We start from the raw sequence: 13,358 nt of genomic DNA, 5'->3' as shown, positions 1-13,358 counted from the left end.
GGAAGGTCCTTACGTTATCGAGGAGGTCTACTGTTCCTGTCGTGGAATTGTCACGGCAGATGTCCTTAGTGTCAGGACTTAGTCGCGAGGCCAACGCATCTATGTGGTAGCTTGAGAGGGGTTGAGCGGGACGAGAAACGCGATGTTTTACCCAGGTTTGGCCCCTCATGGTGGAGGTAAAAGCCTACATCCTGCTTCATTGATATTGATGGTGATGATCACGGTTACAAGAGTGCTCTATCTCGAGAGCTATTGTCTAAACCTAACTTGTCCAACTTGTGGAACTTGTCCATCTCGTCCCTTTTGGGGAGCCCTGCCCCTCCTTATATATGTTGGAGGGGCGGTTACATGTAGAGTCCTATTAGGATTAGGACTGGTCTATCTCTAATACAAACCGGATACAAGTCCTGGTCGTAACTCCTTGTAAGGTAAATATTCCACTTGCCTTTCCTCTTAAACCGGCCCACCATAGTATGAACTGACCTTCATGCACCACCCGTTGGGCCACCGGGTCTTGTCGCTCCTCTGACCCGCCTACCGGATTACCAATGAATCATAAATCGCCAGGTCCAAACGGGTCACCAGTGAATCGTCAAGTCTCAGCCGGGCCTCAAGTAAACCGCCAAGTCCGACCGGGTTATATTTCCAGCCGGTTTACGCCGCGGGGTATATCCCCGACATTAGGCCCCAAGTTTAGCTTGGATTTATCCATGGTAAACTTATGCTGCAAAATAAACACAAGAACAAATTTGACAGGTTATGCTCCGGGTTAAGAATTCTTTGTAAACCGGTACCTGATCATCCTTAAGTCCTTGTTATTTCCTCCTTCTGGGAAATCCGGGTCAACAGACGAGCTTCATAATCAATTTGCCGACATTGGTTTGTCACCGAGAAATATTGTGAAGAATAACTCCTTTGACTCAGCTCCCAAAGCGCCGGCTTAAGAAATATGGGTCTGAAAATACTTATCTGATATTCAGCCGGTTTGAAGATGTAAAACTTGCCGGTTTAATATTACCAAAATGGCCGGTTTATAAATATTGATGGCACCAGGTCATAATTGTTGTCAACACCGGGTTATGTAATTGATCTTCCTGATTTGCTCAAAACTGATAAAATGAAGATATTCCTCCTTTATACGCATAATACCTGTAGCCCCCAAGTCTTAAGAGGAGAACATAGTGATAACTTAAGACTTGTTCCAATAAGTGTTTCAACCTTGAAGAAATCCGGTTTGTTCATCTCAAAACTGAATACTCCATATATGTAGCCCCCAAGTGTCGGGTTGTCATGTTTGCAGCAACCTGGGACTTGTAATTGCTTGATGCTCATAAAAACTTCTACCAGTGTAGCCCCCAAGGGCCGGGTCATTATGCAATAATGAGCAGGGACTTTGTAAATATAATCTTGTAAACTTTGAACAGCAACATGTAGCCCCCAAGGGCCGGCGTAGTAAGATAATACTGAACCGGGACTTGATATATATACTTTAATGAAAATAACATATTATAATGTAGCTTCCATCATAGGGCTTGAACCCACGTCCACAAGGTTAATAGCTTTGTGCTTTACCGACTGAGCAATGGATTCTTCAATATTATGGACGAAAACTTGTGTACCTTGAATTGTTGACAGGAGCAATTGGTAGCCCCCAAGGGCCGGCTCATTATAATATCATGAGTCGGGTCTTCAATAAAACTAGTAAAAATGACTTTGCATTAGCCCCCAAGTGTCATGGTGCATGCTTGCAGCGACATGAGACTTGCATATAATCTCAATTTGAATAATGTAGCCCCCAAATGCCGGGTTGTAAGTCTGCAACGACTCGGGACTATTCATTTCATTGTAGAATAAATCATATCCTTTGATAAAATAATAGCCATTGCGCTAAAGCGACTTTGAAAACTTAATAATACCGGTTATTAATATAAAAAATCCAGCCATGTTGGCTATTCAAGATAATATAATCCGGTATGAAAACCTTATTCATTCAATATCATAATGAAAATTCAACCAAGTTTGGCTATTTGAATAATATGACCCAATGATTTATAAGTGCATGATTCCAATGGCGCAATCCAAATATATATATACTGGCGACTTATAGTCCAAAGCCAGGCCGGTTTAACAAACCTGTTTCTACATACAACAAGTTTAAAGTGTCCTGGCGGTTTACCGCCGGACGGGTCATAATGCCCAACATATAACCCGGGTTTATAACCAAGGCTGCCCTTAAGAATAATCAAATGTGAAATAGATCATACCTATGACATTGAATCACATTGTTGGTTTTACCAACTTTTTGTAGTAAAGGTGATAACCCCAATCTTGAGTACTGATAACTCCTTCCATATTGTGCCGGTTTATGATAAAACCGTGTCGGGCTGTGATAAACACCGGTTTACTCCATAATAGGATGGTAACAGAAAATCAAACCGGGCAGATAGTCTCCGGATTAAGATTTGACCGTGTTCCGTCAATTTGTAATTGACAGTTTGGGCCCGTTTAAAACTTTGTCAGTTTAAAAATGCAACAAAAATAAAAGAAACAGTTATCAAGGAAAATATTGAAGCAAAGGCAATGATAAAACCATTTGCAAAAGAGGCTTATTTGAGCTGATCAGATGGCGTTACCATGGTCGAACACGACCAAGCTCCCGATAGGTGTAGCTATGGTTCAAGTCAGCCAGGTCCCCAAATGAAACCGTGGCATTTATGCCGATCAAGTGGCATGGCAATGGTTCGGGTTCGACCAGGCCCCCAAGTGATTCTGTGGCCTTAGGCCGATCAAGAGGCATGACTGGTTCAGACGTGACCAAGTCCCAAAGTGATCTGGTAGCTCTCGCCTATCAAGAGGTATTGCATTGGTTCGGACACGACCAAGCCCCCAAGTGATGTTTATAAAATTTTCAAGGGGTAAACCGGAGGCCGCTTTAAAACAGAACAACTCCGTGTAACCACGCATGATGTAAAAGAACAGAGACCCCGCTTTATGAAGTAGACGCCCCCATGTGATCAATAATATGTCAGGCCAGTAAGGCGGGATACCCATGTTTGAACCGCGCATCGTGGCAGCAGGTCCTCTTCGGCAATTTTTATTTTTTTGCAAGAGATAAATCCTTCTTGAACCGGATGTTAAACCAAATATAGAGAGCTTCAAAGCTTTGTGGGAGATATCTTTCCCTTGAACCAGATTTTAAACCAGAATCTTCATTTTCAGCCAGAAATTTTCTGACGGCCTTTAAACTCGAACTTGCGAGAAGTTAATTCCTTTTTGAACTGGACATTGTTAAACCGGATTTGAGCGCTTCAGAGCTTTGTGGGAGAAAGATGTCTCTTGAGCCGGATTCTAAACCGGAGTCATTTCTGATGACCTAGAACTTCTTCATCGAGCCGGGATTTTATAACTGTCATATACTTTCTAATCCGGAAATCTTTTGACAGCACGATGTGAATCCGGGACGGGGTTATCTTTCCCTCCAACATATTGGGGTTCTTGACTTCACTGAAAACCGGCAACGTTTGCTAAGTCATATCATTGTAGCCCCCAAGTCTCAAGGTGACTCGAGGAGTTGGCTTGAGATTCTCCATATTTGACCGTGATATAAACCGGCATAACTTGTATATCATTGGTGTTGATAGCACGATGTGAATCCACAGAATGTTGAGGTAACTACGGCGGGTTGTAAATGATCCCGTATGAGCCGTGTCAGCAACTCGGCCAATGGTTCCTTCCAACTGGTGATTTGAAGTTAACCAAACTGTAGTGGTGGTGATTTGTGCACCTGCCCATTGAACCCCCCAGTGCAGACGGCGGTTGATAGTATATGATGATTTTCCCCCATTTTGTTGAAAGAAAACTGGGCTACACAAGCTATGACTTGCTCATACTCAATAAACAGCTCATGCAGACAGGTGCGGCCTGGTATGTTGATGTAGACCAGGCCACGAGAGACGGACAACAAGGACGACCGCAACATCAGAGGCAGCTCAGACAGATGAGTCGGCCGCAGCATTGTAAGCTGGTGCGGACGGGGAAGATCGGCACCGGTGTCGTAAACCGGCTCGGACGGGCGAGTTAATCGCGGGCGCGGTCCCGGCAAGCTAATGTAAACCGGGCCACAGGGACGGCGACCTTCTCATGTCCATTCATCGGGTGGTAGGACATGGACGAAATGCCAGTGCAGAACGTTGCTAGCGCGTGCTCCGTGCCCGTAACATAGCGCCTCATTTGTAATGAACAATTTTCCTGCATAAACAGTATTGCAGACCAAGGCAAAGATAAACTGCTCTTTGATAAAAATAATATGTGCTCATAAAATATATTTCATATGGGTATCACCTGATGTGTTTAGGACAGAAATAACCCGCCATGAAGTTGATGATAACTGTATGAAGCTGAAATTAATCATGGGTGAACCGGCCACAGTGTGGTAAACTGGTGCGGACGGGTGAGTCGGCCGTGATGTTTGTAAACTGGCACGGACAATGAGTCGGCCGCATGCGTGGACGCATGAACCGGTGGCCATGGCGGACGGGCGAGTCGTCCGTGGTGTTCTAAGGTGGTGCAGACGAGCAAGTTGTCCTCCTTGTTGTAAGCCGGCGCGGACACGAGAGACGGCCACAGGGTTGTAAGCCGGCGCAGTCGCGAGAGACGGCCACGGCGTGGTAATCCGGTGCAGGAATCCATTGAGTAAGGACAACCACCTGTGCCAAATAATGTTTGGCGTGTCTTCATCTCCGCGGTGGAATGCCACTTTGTGATGGATAATTTTCCTGCATATGAAATACAACAGGGCAAAGGAGCTTTGCTTGGATGAATTAATATGTGCTTAAAAATAAGGTAAATAGCACCTGGTTTTTGTTGGAGGTCGATCCAGTTGTGATAATAAGGCGACCATAAAAATCTGCCAGTAGGTACAGTCAGCCGCGGCATTGCAAATGGTGCAGACAGAAAAATCAATCATAAGTGCAGTAAGCCGTGCGGACGGCGAGTCAATCACGGGCACGGTCCTAGCTAATTGATGTAAACCGGACTGCGGGGCATGCTTATTGGGTCATTCACGCGGTCCTGACGAGTTGACGCGGTCTGGATCACGGGAACGGCAGCTTGCACGCATGCCTCTCGAGTAGCGTGACATGGACGAATGCTAGTGCATGTACTCCGTATCCATGATATAATGGCATAAAAAGTTTATCCTGTGTAAAAATATTACAGGGCAAAGTAATTGTTCTTTGACAAAAAACAATAAGTGTTAATAAGATAAATTTAGCTGGATATCACCTGATGTTTTGTGAACGACAGATGATCTGTACGTGGACACTGATTAGCCTCTATCTGATCCGACGTGGCTTTTGCCTCACATAGCCTTCTCTTAATTAATTTTTTTAACACTATTTGCATCGGGACTTGATTTTACTTTCACCTCGGGACTTGGAACCTTCTGAGTTGACATGGAGCTGCAGCAGTAACTTTGTTTGGTACTAAATGATACCCTGCCGCTCGGAAGTGGCAGCAGTAGCCATAAAGCTTAAATCGCCTCGGCTCCTGTGTGTAAACCGATTCAGCCTTGAACTATTTCTCAAAGGATAGGTCACACGGCGGCAGCCCGGCGGATGCATCTTGGCAGTTTGCATGTGTACAAAAAGCTATAGGTTAGCGGCGCCCCGGGCACGGGTGGTGGAAGTGACTTGGCCAGGCCCTCGTGGCTAATTTGACTTATCCATGTCCGGGTCGCAGTTGGTTTCGATGAGAGGTAGCAGCTGCAGCCCGATCCTGATGTAGTTTGTCCTTAGGTCGATTGGAAACATGAAAAAGTGTGACGCCCGACTGAACGCTTCGGGGCTCGATCCGCCATGAGCTGGTGTATTACATAGTAGCCATCAAATCTGATTGTTGAATCGGCTCAGCCAGAGAATTGCAGGCGGCCATCACAAGGTCGACCGAGTACTCCTCTTATCGGTTTACCCCACGTATGCCCACATCTCAAGTTGTTCCAAAAAAAATCTGGATATCACGTGGAGTAGCAATCAATTCTTGTTCTCTGTGCTGGTCATGTAGTGGCACAATTTGGATGCTTTAGCACCGGATTCTTCCCTTAAGTAATTCCTTAATATCTGTTTGAATACTCCATGTGAGACAATTTCCGCGACGACTCCCCATGTGATGTCTTCACCGAGGTTGTCCCGCGCCTGATTACCCTGTATGCTTCCATGCTGGCGCTTTTTCATCTAACGAATCGCGAGCTTCTCGAACCCTAAAAAGATCCCTCCAAGAACTCATCACCACCATGCGCAAGCCCCACGGTGGGCGCCAACTGTCATGGGTTTGTCACGGCAGATGTCCTTAGTGTCAGGACTTAGTCGCGAGGCCAACGCATCTATGTGGTATCTTGAGAGGGGTTGAGTGGGACGAGAGACGCAGGGCGGATCAACACGCAAGACAAGGATTTAGACAGCTTCGGGCCCCGGGAAACATCATCCGGTAACAACCCTACATGTTGTTTGAGGCTAGGTCTCATTATCATCACGAGGGAGTCGCCGTAAACCGGCTCTCCTCTTTGTGTCTAGCCCTAAGATTGTTTCTTCTTGCTTGTAGCTTCCCCCTCTTTGGGGAGCCCTGCCCCTCCTTATATATGTTGAAGGGGCGGTTTACATGTGGAGTCCTATTAGGATTAGGACTAATCTATCTCTAATACAAACCGAATACAAGTCCTAGTCTTAACTCCTTGTAAGGTAAATATTCCTCATGCCTTTCCTCTTAAACCGGCCCACCATTAAACGTGAACCGGCCTTCTGGGTCTTGGGCCTTGTCATCCGTCTGTCCCGCACGCCGGATCACCAGTGAGTCATAATGACCAGGTGGGTTGTTTGTAAACCGCCAGGTCAGGGTGGGTCGCCAGTAACTCGCCAAGTGTTAGAGGGGTCTTCAGATAAACCGCCAAGTCCAGACGGGTTAACTTCCGGCCGGTTTACACCGCGGGGTATATCCCTGACAGTTCCGGTGCCATAAAAATCAATAATTTCGAAGGCACCAATCTGAAGGTGGTGAACGGTAAAAGAATCAAACACTATATCTCAGGTAATCCCATAAATGTTGGAACCAATGTTATTGAAACCGTAACCCCGGAGGAATACATAAGGGACACTTTCCGGAACGTTTTAGGCTCCGAAAAGGAATAGGTATGTGGTATGGTAAGTAAACCGAATCCAAAACAGTTTTTAAGGCAATGTTTCTCCATTTTGGAATATTTAGAAAAATAGAAAAATAAGCAGCAGTCCGGGAAGGACACGACGGCTCCAAGAGGGTGGAGGGCGCGCCCTACCCTACTGGGCACGCCCCCCTACCTCGTGGGCACCTCGTGTGCTCTCCGGACTCCGTTTTCATACACGACATTATTTTGGTCGGTAAAAATTCATTATATAATCTCCCAGAGGTTTTGACTCCCGTATCACGCAATTATCTCATGTTTGTGTTTTGAGCTATTGCTGCTGCAGATAAGAGCAGGATGTCTTTGCAAGAGTCAGTCGGGGAGAGCCGGGTGTCTCATCTGGCACCGAGGTCAACGACAGGCAATCATGTTGACCCCTTTGGGCCATCAACGGAGGAAGAGATGGAGGCTGATTTGAAGAGGATAAATGCCATGGAAGAGGATCAAGAAGTCAATTCCCGCCTCCAAGCTGGATTGACAATGGGAGAACTGCAGAGCACAGCTATTCCAAACTCGGTTATCCCTTCCAATGTTAGATTTATTTCTTATGAGTATATGAAAAAGAGTGTCACTGGTTCTCCCGCAGCTATGCAGCACCCTTGGGTGCAGGGAGCTTTGGCTGTTACAGGAAAACTCCGAAAGGAAATAATGGACCTCAAGCAGCAAGTCAACAAGCTTGAGGAGGAGAATCGTATCTTGAGGGGCATCATCGCCAAGAACATCACATCACCATCCCCGAAAAGAGAGACATAATCACATGGGTATGGGCACTCCACTTGGCAACTGCCAAGCTTGGGAGAGTGCCCCGGTATCGTATCACCATCACTTTTATCTTTACCATTTTTCTTAGTTCGATCCTTTTGGTAATATCTTGATGTAGTAGAATAAAAGTTCTTAGTATGATCTAGTCGTGAGTTTTGCTTTATTATCCTTCTATGTAATCGAGTCCGTGAGCTATATAATAAAGATTAGTGTTGAGTCAAGGGCTTGATTATTTTTCCATGATCCTAAGGTAATAAAATAAAAGAGAAACAAATAAAAAGAAACAAAGAGATCATGTGAGTCTTATGGAGAGTAATGAGCTCTCATAGAAAGAGTATGATGAATAAAAGTTGTTGAGGGTTGACAAACACAGTTTTGGTCATCGTTGCAATTAATAGGAAGTAATAAAGAAAGAGAGGTCTTCACATATAAATATACTATCTTGGACATCTTTTATGATTGTGAGCACTCATTAAAATATGACATGCTAAAGAGTTGACATTGGACAAGCAAGACAACGTAATGGGTTATGTTTTCTTACATTTGAGATGAATTATATTGTCTTGGATCTTCCAACATGATGAGCTTGCCTTTCCCCCTCATGCTAGCCAAATTCATTGCACCAAGTAGAGATACTACTTGTGCTTCCAAATACCCTTAAACCAGTCTTGCCATAAGAGTCCACCATATCTACCTATGGATTGAGTAAGATCCATCAAGTAAGTTGTCATCGGTGCAAGCAATAATAAAGGTCCATATCACAAGTGGCAATATAAAGTGACGTTCTTTTGCATTAAGATTTTGTGCATCCAACCATAAAAGCGCATGACAACCTCTGCTTCCCTCTGCGAAGGGCCTGTCTTTTACTTTTATCTCCTACATTGCATAAGAGTCATGGTGATCTTCACACTTCCTTTTTTACATTTTATCCTTTGGCAAGCACAATATGTTGGAAAGATCCTGGTATATATGGCTAATTGGATGTGAGTTTTCATGAACTATTACCGTTTGACATTACCCTTGAGGTAAAACATTGGGAGGCAAAACTACAAGCCCCTATCTTTCGCTGTGTCCGATTAAAACTCCATACCCATAAGTATTCACTACTAGGGAAAACCTTATACACAGAATGTTACCAGTAGCGCTGTACAAAATCAAACGCTACTGCTAATTAGTAGCAGCGCGCGTAAATAAACCGCGCTACTGCTATGACTATTGCAGTAGCGCGTACTGGCGAAAAGCGCTGCTGCTATGTTTGAACTGGGCGCACATGGCTAGCCAACCTAGCAGTAGCACATATACTGGCCCAACGCTACTGCTACGCTCCTTAGCTGTAGCGCGCTTACGTGTAAGGCGCTGCTGCTAACGGAAATAAAATAAAGTTAAAAACAAGTAGAAAAGTAAATGAAAATGAAAGAAATAGAAAAAGGAGAAAGGAAAAAATAAAATGTAAAGAAAAATAAAAGAAAAAAGGAAAAAAGGAGAAAGGAATAGCAGTAGCGAGTTTCAGTAAACGCGCTATAGCTAACATAGCTATAGCGCGTTCCTGGGAACTCGCTACCATTAAGTTTCACTTAAACAACGGTTCCCCCCCCCCCCCGCCCCCGGCCACCACTTCTTCCCCAAATCCCTCGCCCTCGCCGCCGTCTCCCCAATTCGCCGTCGCCCCCTTCGCCGCCTTCTCCTGCCGGCATGGATGCCCGCAACCTCACCGTCTCCCCCCGAGGCCGCCGTCATCCTCACCGCCGCCGCCCGAGGCCGCCCTCAGCCTCACCGCCGCCGCCCGAGGCCGCCCTCGACGTCACCGTCGGCGCCCTCCACCTCACCGCCGCCCGAGCCCGCCCAGGACCGCCGTTGCCCGTGCCCGAGCCCGCCCTCTCTCCCCTCTCTGTAAGTCCCCCACCCCTCCCCCCACTCATCTCTCTCTGCATTTTAGAGAAAAAATTAGTAGAGCAAAAGTTAGTTAGGGCAGTAGTGTTTAATTAGTGTAGATGCTGCCTGTATAGTATATAGTGATACTAGTAGATGTTAATTAGGCTAGGGCAATAGTGGTACTAGTAGATGTTAATTAGATGTTTTTTAGTTAGGGCACTAGAGTTTTGCTAGGTTAATTAGGTTAGTAGTGCTGCTAGTAGTAGTGGTACGGTAGGTTAATTAGGTGATGTTAAATGAATAACCTAAATGATTGAAATTAGTAGTTAACTGAATTTTTTTCCTTTCATCATTATAGAGCACTAAAGTTAACTGAATTTTGTTCTATTAGTAGTTAAATGAATTTTCTTCTACACTTTGTTTTTGAATTAGCTTGCGAAATTTGGACATGTGGTTGCTCGTGTATATTTGGACACTGTTTCCAGCGAATGCTACTTAGTGGCCTATGTTTTGCCGGAATGTTGATTCATTTATTTTCCGGCAAATTTCAGGTTCTCGATTTTTTCACTTTTTAGCAAAGGTCATGCCGAATTTTTTCGTGAGTTTCGGCATGACTTGTGCTACAAACTAGGACATATCGAGTGCCCGTGATTTGCCGCACCAGGAAGGAGTCAACATTCCTGCAAAACAATAGGCCTTTTTATGTCATTATTCATTTTATTAGGTGTAGAATTAATTGACTAGATTTAATCATAGGAAACATGCCTAGCAACGATGAAGGACAGGGTTTTGGTGATTGCGACGACGCCTACCGGCGGCAGACGATTTTTTTAGCCTTACCGACGATCAACCGATGTTATTGCTGGGCCCACTGGTGGCATCGGGGACTGAGACCGACACGCAGACCGGTGTTGAGACTGAGACCGGCGCTCAGACTTAGACCGGCATTGAGATTGGCGCTGAGACTGAGACCGGCGCTGCCTCGGGGAGCGGAGCCGGTGTAGAACCGAAAGCAAAGAGGCAACGGGTTCCTAACAAACTCAGGACTACTAGAGTGGTGGTCACGAAGGTGGACGACGGCAATTTTGAGCCAACGGCGCCCGAGGAAGCGCGTCGATGCTACGGCAATCAAATAGGCTACATCGTACGGACAATCGCCACCATCAACGATGAGAAACTACAGAAGATAGAAAATATGAGGAGCTCCCTCCTAAAGAAGTTTCACCAGATATTCTTGTTCTCGGGCCGGAATGAGAATGATTATAAAGATCCAGATGAGGAACCGGCAATGAAGAAGATAAACAAACACGCCATGACCAAGTTTAGCGACACGTTGGCCGCCTGGAAAAATTGAGTGAAAGCAAGGATCATCGACAAGAAGTTACCCTACTCCGAGATTGTAAAGGATAATCCGACAATCACGGAAGAGCAGTTTCAAATATTCAAGGAGGCTTGCAAGGCCGAAGATGCCAAAAAAAGTCTAAGTACATGAAGGGGCTTCAAGAGAGGAACTTTGGGAGCCATCACCTCGGAAGCCGTGGTTACGGCGGAACTAGGTCCAAATGGGCCAAGGAGGACGCGGAAGCCGCGAGTCTGGGCATCGCAGACCCCTTGGCGGAGTTCACCGTCCAGCAGGAGCGTGACGTCCTCAGGGCCCAGCACCGTTGGGACCCAGTGAAAAAGGTTTACGAGACAACACCGGTCATTACAGAGTTCATAAGACTTCTGGTAATTTTAGTTTCTGATCAATTCGACTGCACACGTTAGTCATATTTGTAAACGATCATTGTGCCTTTTGCAGAGAGAGCCGCACAGGATTGCGGCCGAAAGCGACTCGCCGTCTGAGGCATTGGCGAGGCCCAAGTGGGACACTCCATTCAACCGGGCATTGAACATATTGAAACGACAACCGGTGGATACTCGACCGTCGTATGGACGTGTGCACGGTGTCCGAGACGGCGCCACGTGGAAGAAGTACTACCGTGAGACCACGGAGGAGAGAAAGGAAAGACGGAGTTTAATGAAGAAAACATCGACAAGAGGGTTGAGATTGCGGTTGAGAAGAAATCAACTCAGACAGTCGCAATAGCGGTAGCTGCCGCAAAACAGGTGGCTGTAGATATTTCTACTACCTTGGTTCCGGCCGTTTTCAATTGGACCAGGCAAAATGCAGAAAAAATGCAGCGAACTTTCCCCTTGCTGACTTCTTGGCGGGGAGTAGCTCGACTAGCGTTGCACCTGCAGCTGCACCTGCTCCCGCACCGGCTCCCGCACCGGACGTGCTAGGCGGTGCGTCGTCTTTGGCTGAGCTCGACGCCCTCACGGTATCTGTCACACCGGCCCCCTTCAATATAAATGTATAATCTCCCGTTTTCATTACCTTTCGGATGTCTCACGTCGCAGACTTTTCTTTGTAGGCCGACGAAACCCCATGCACCATATTGTACACCATCGGCGACCAGAAGGTGGACGTGGGGAAGGCGACGATAATGGAGCCGAAGGAACCATTGTTCCACAGCCGGTGACGCGGAGCCGGGGAAGACGCGGCAGTGGATGCCCACGCGGAGAGGAGTACGAGGGTTCACCGGTTCGGCTGCAATGTGAGCCTACCGTCGACGCAGGGCCTAGCCAGCGGTGGGAGTAGTAGGGGCCGGTGAGGCCTCCACGGCAGCACAGTCGGCCACGGGAGGCAGGAGTAGGCGGCACGACCGACACTGCTTTGGGCGGCTGGAGCAAGAATACCATAGGTGGAAGAAGCACTATGGCCGTTGGATGGACATCATACGGTCACTGGAGCTAGAATCATTCATATTGACTAAGTTTACAAAGCCCTCCGTCCCCGTCAACTTAGTAGGCCCACATGTCAGCCTCTCACAATGTTGTGTCCCAGCTAGCAGGGGGAGTATTCATTTTTTTGTGCGTAATAAGGAGGCACTTCCTTGCGTGCGAAGATATAGCTGGTGGGTCCGACCTGTCAGTGGGGGGAACATTTTTTTCACGAAATACAGAGGCCCTTCTAGTGGGTCCTAGATGTCAGGTGGAGGAATCATTATTTTGCGCGTAATAAGGAGGCATTTCCTTGTGTGCGGCCGTGGACCCAGCTGTCAGCCTCTCCATGTAAAGTCCATGTCCGATGGATGTCGCTCATTGACCACGTTGAACATGGCGCGCCAAGAGCACCACGGTGGTGGACGATGGAGAGGCCAAGGAAGGGAATGACACAGAGCAAGGGAAGACACGGCAGTGGCTGACCACGCGGTGGGGAGTACGAGGGTTGACTGGTTCGGCTGCCGTTGCCGGAAAATAATAGGAGGTGTTGGTGAGTAGAGGGATAGCCAGGCCAGGGATGCGAGTATGGTGGGGCCGTGAGGCCTGCCCAGCAGCACAGCCGGCCATGGGAGGCGGGAGCAGGCGGTTCCGCTGGCGCTGGTTTGGGCGGCTGGAGTAGGAAGATCAGAGACTGAAGAAGCACGGTTGCCGTTAGAATGACATCTAACGGTCTGATGCTGGCAGA

Source organism: Triticum urartu, chromosome 4, assembly GCF_003073215.2.
Source record: "Triticum urartu cultivar G1812 chromosome 4, Tu2.1, whole genome shotgun sequence".
Taxonomy (NCBI): Eukaryota; Viridiplantae; Streptophyta; class Magnoliopsida; order Poales; family Poaceae; genus Triticum; species Triticum urartu.
This window is presented reverse-complemented; position numbering follows the sequence as displayed.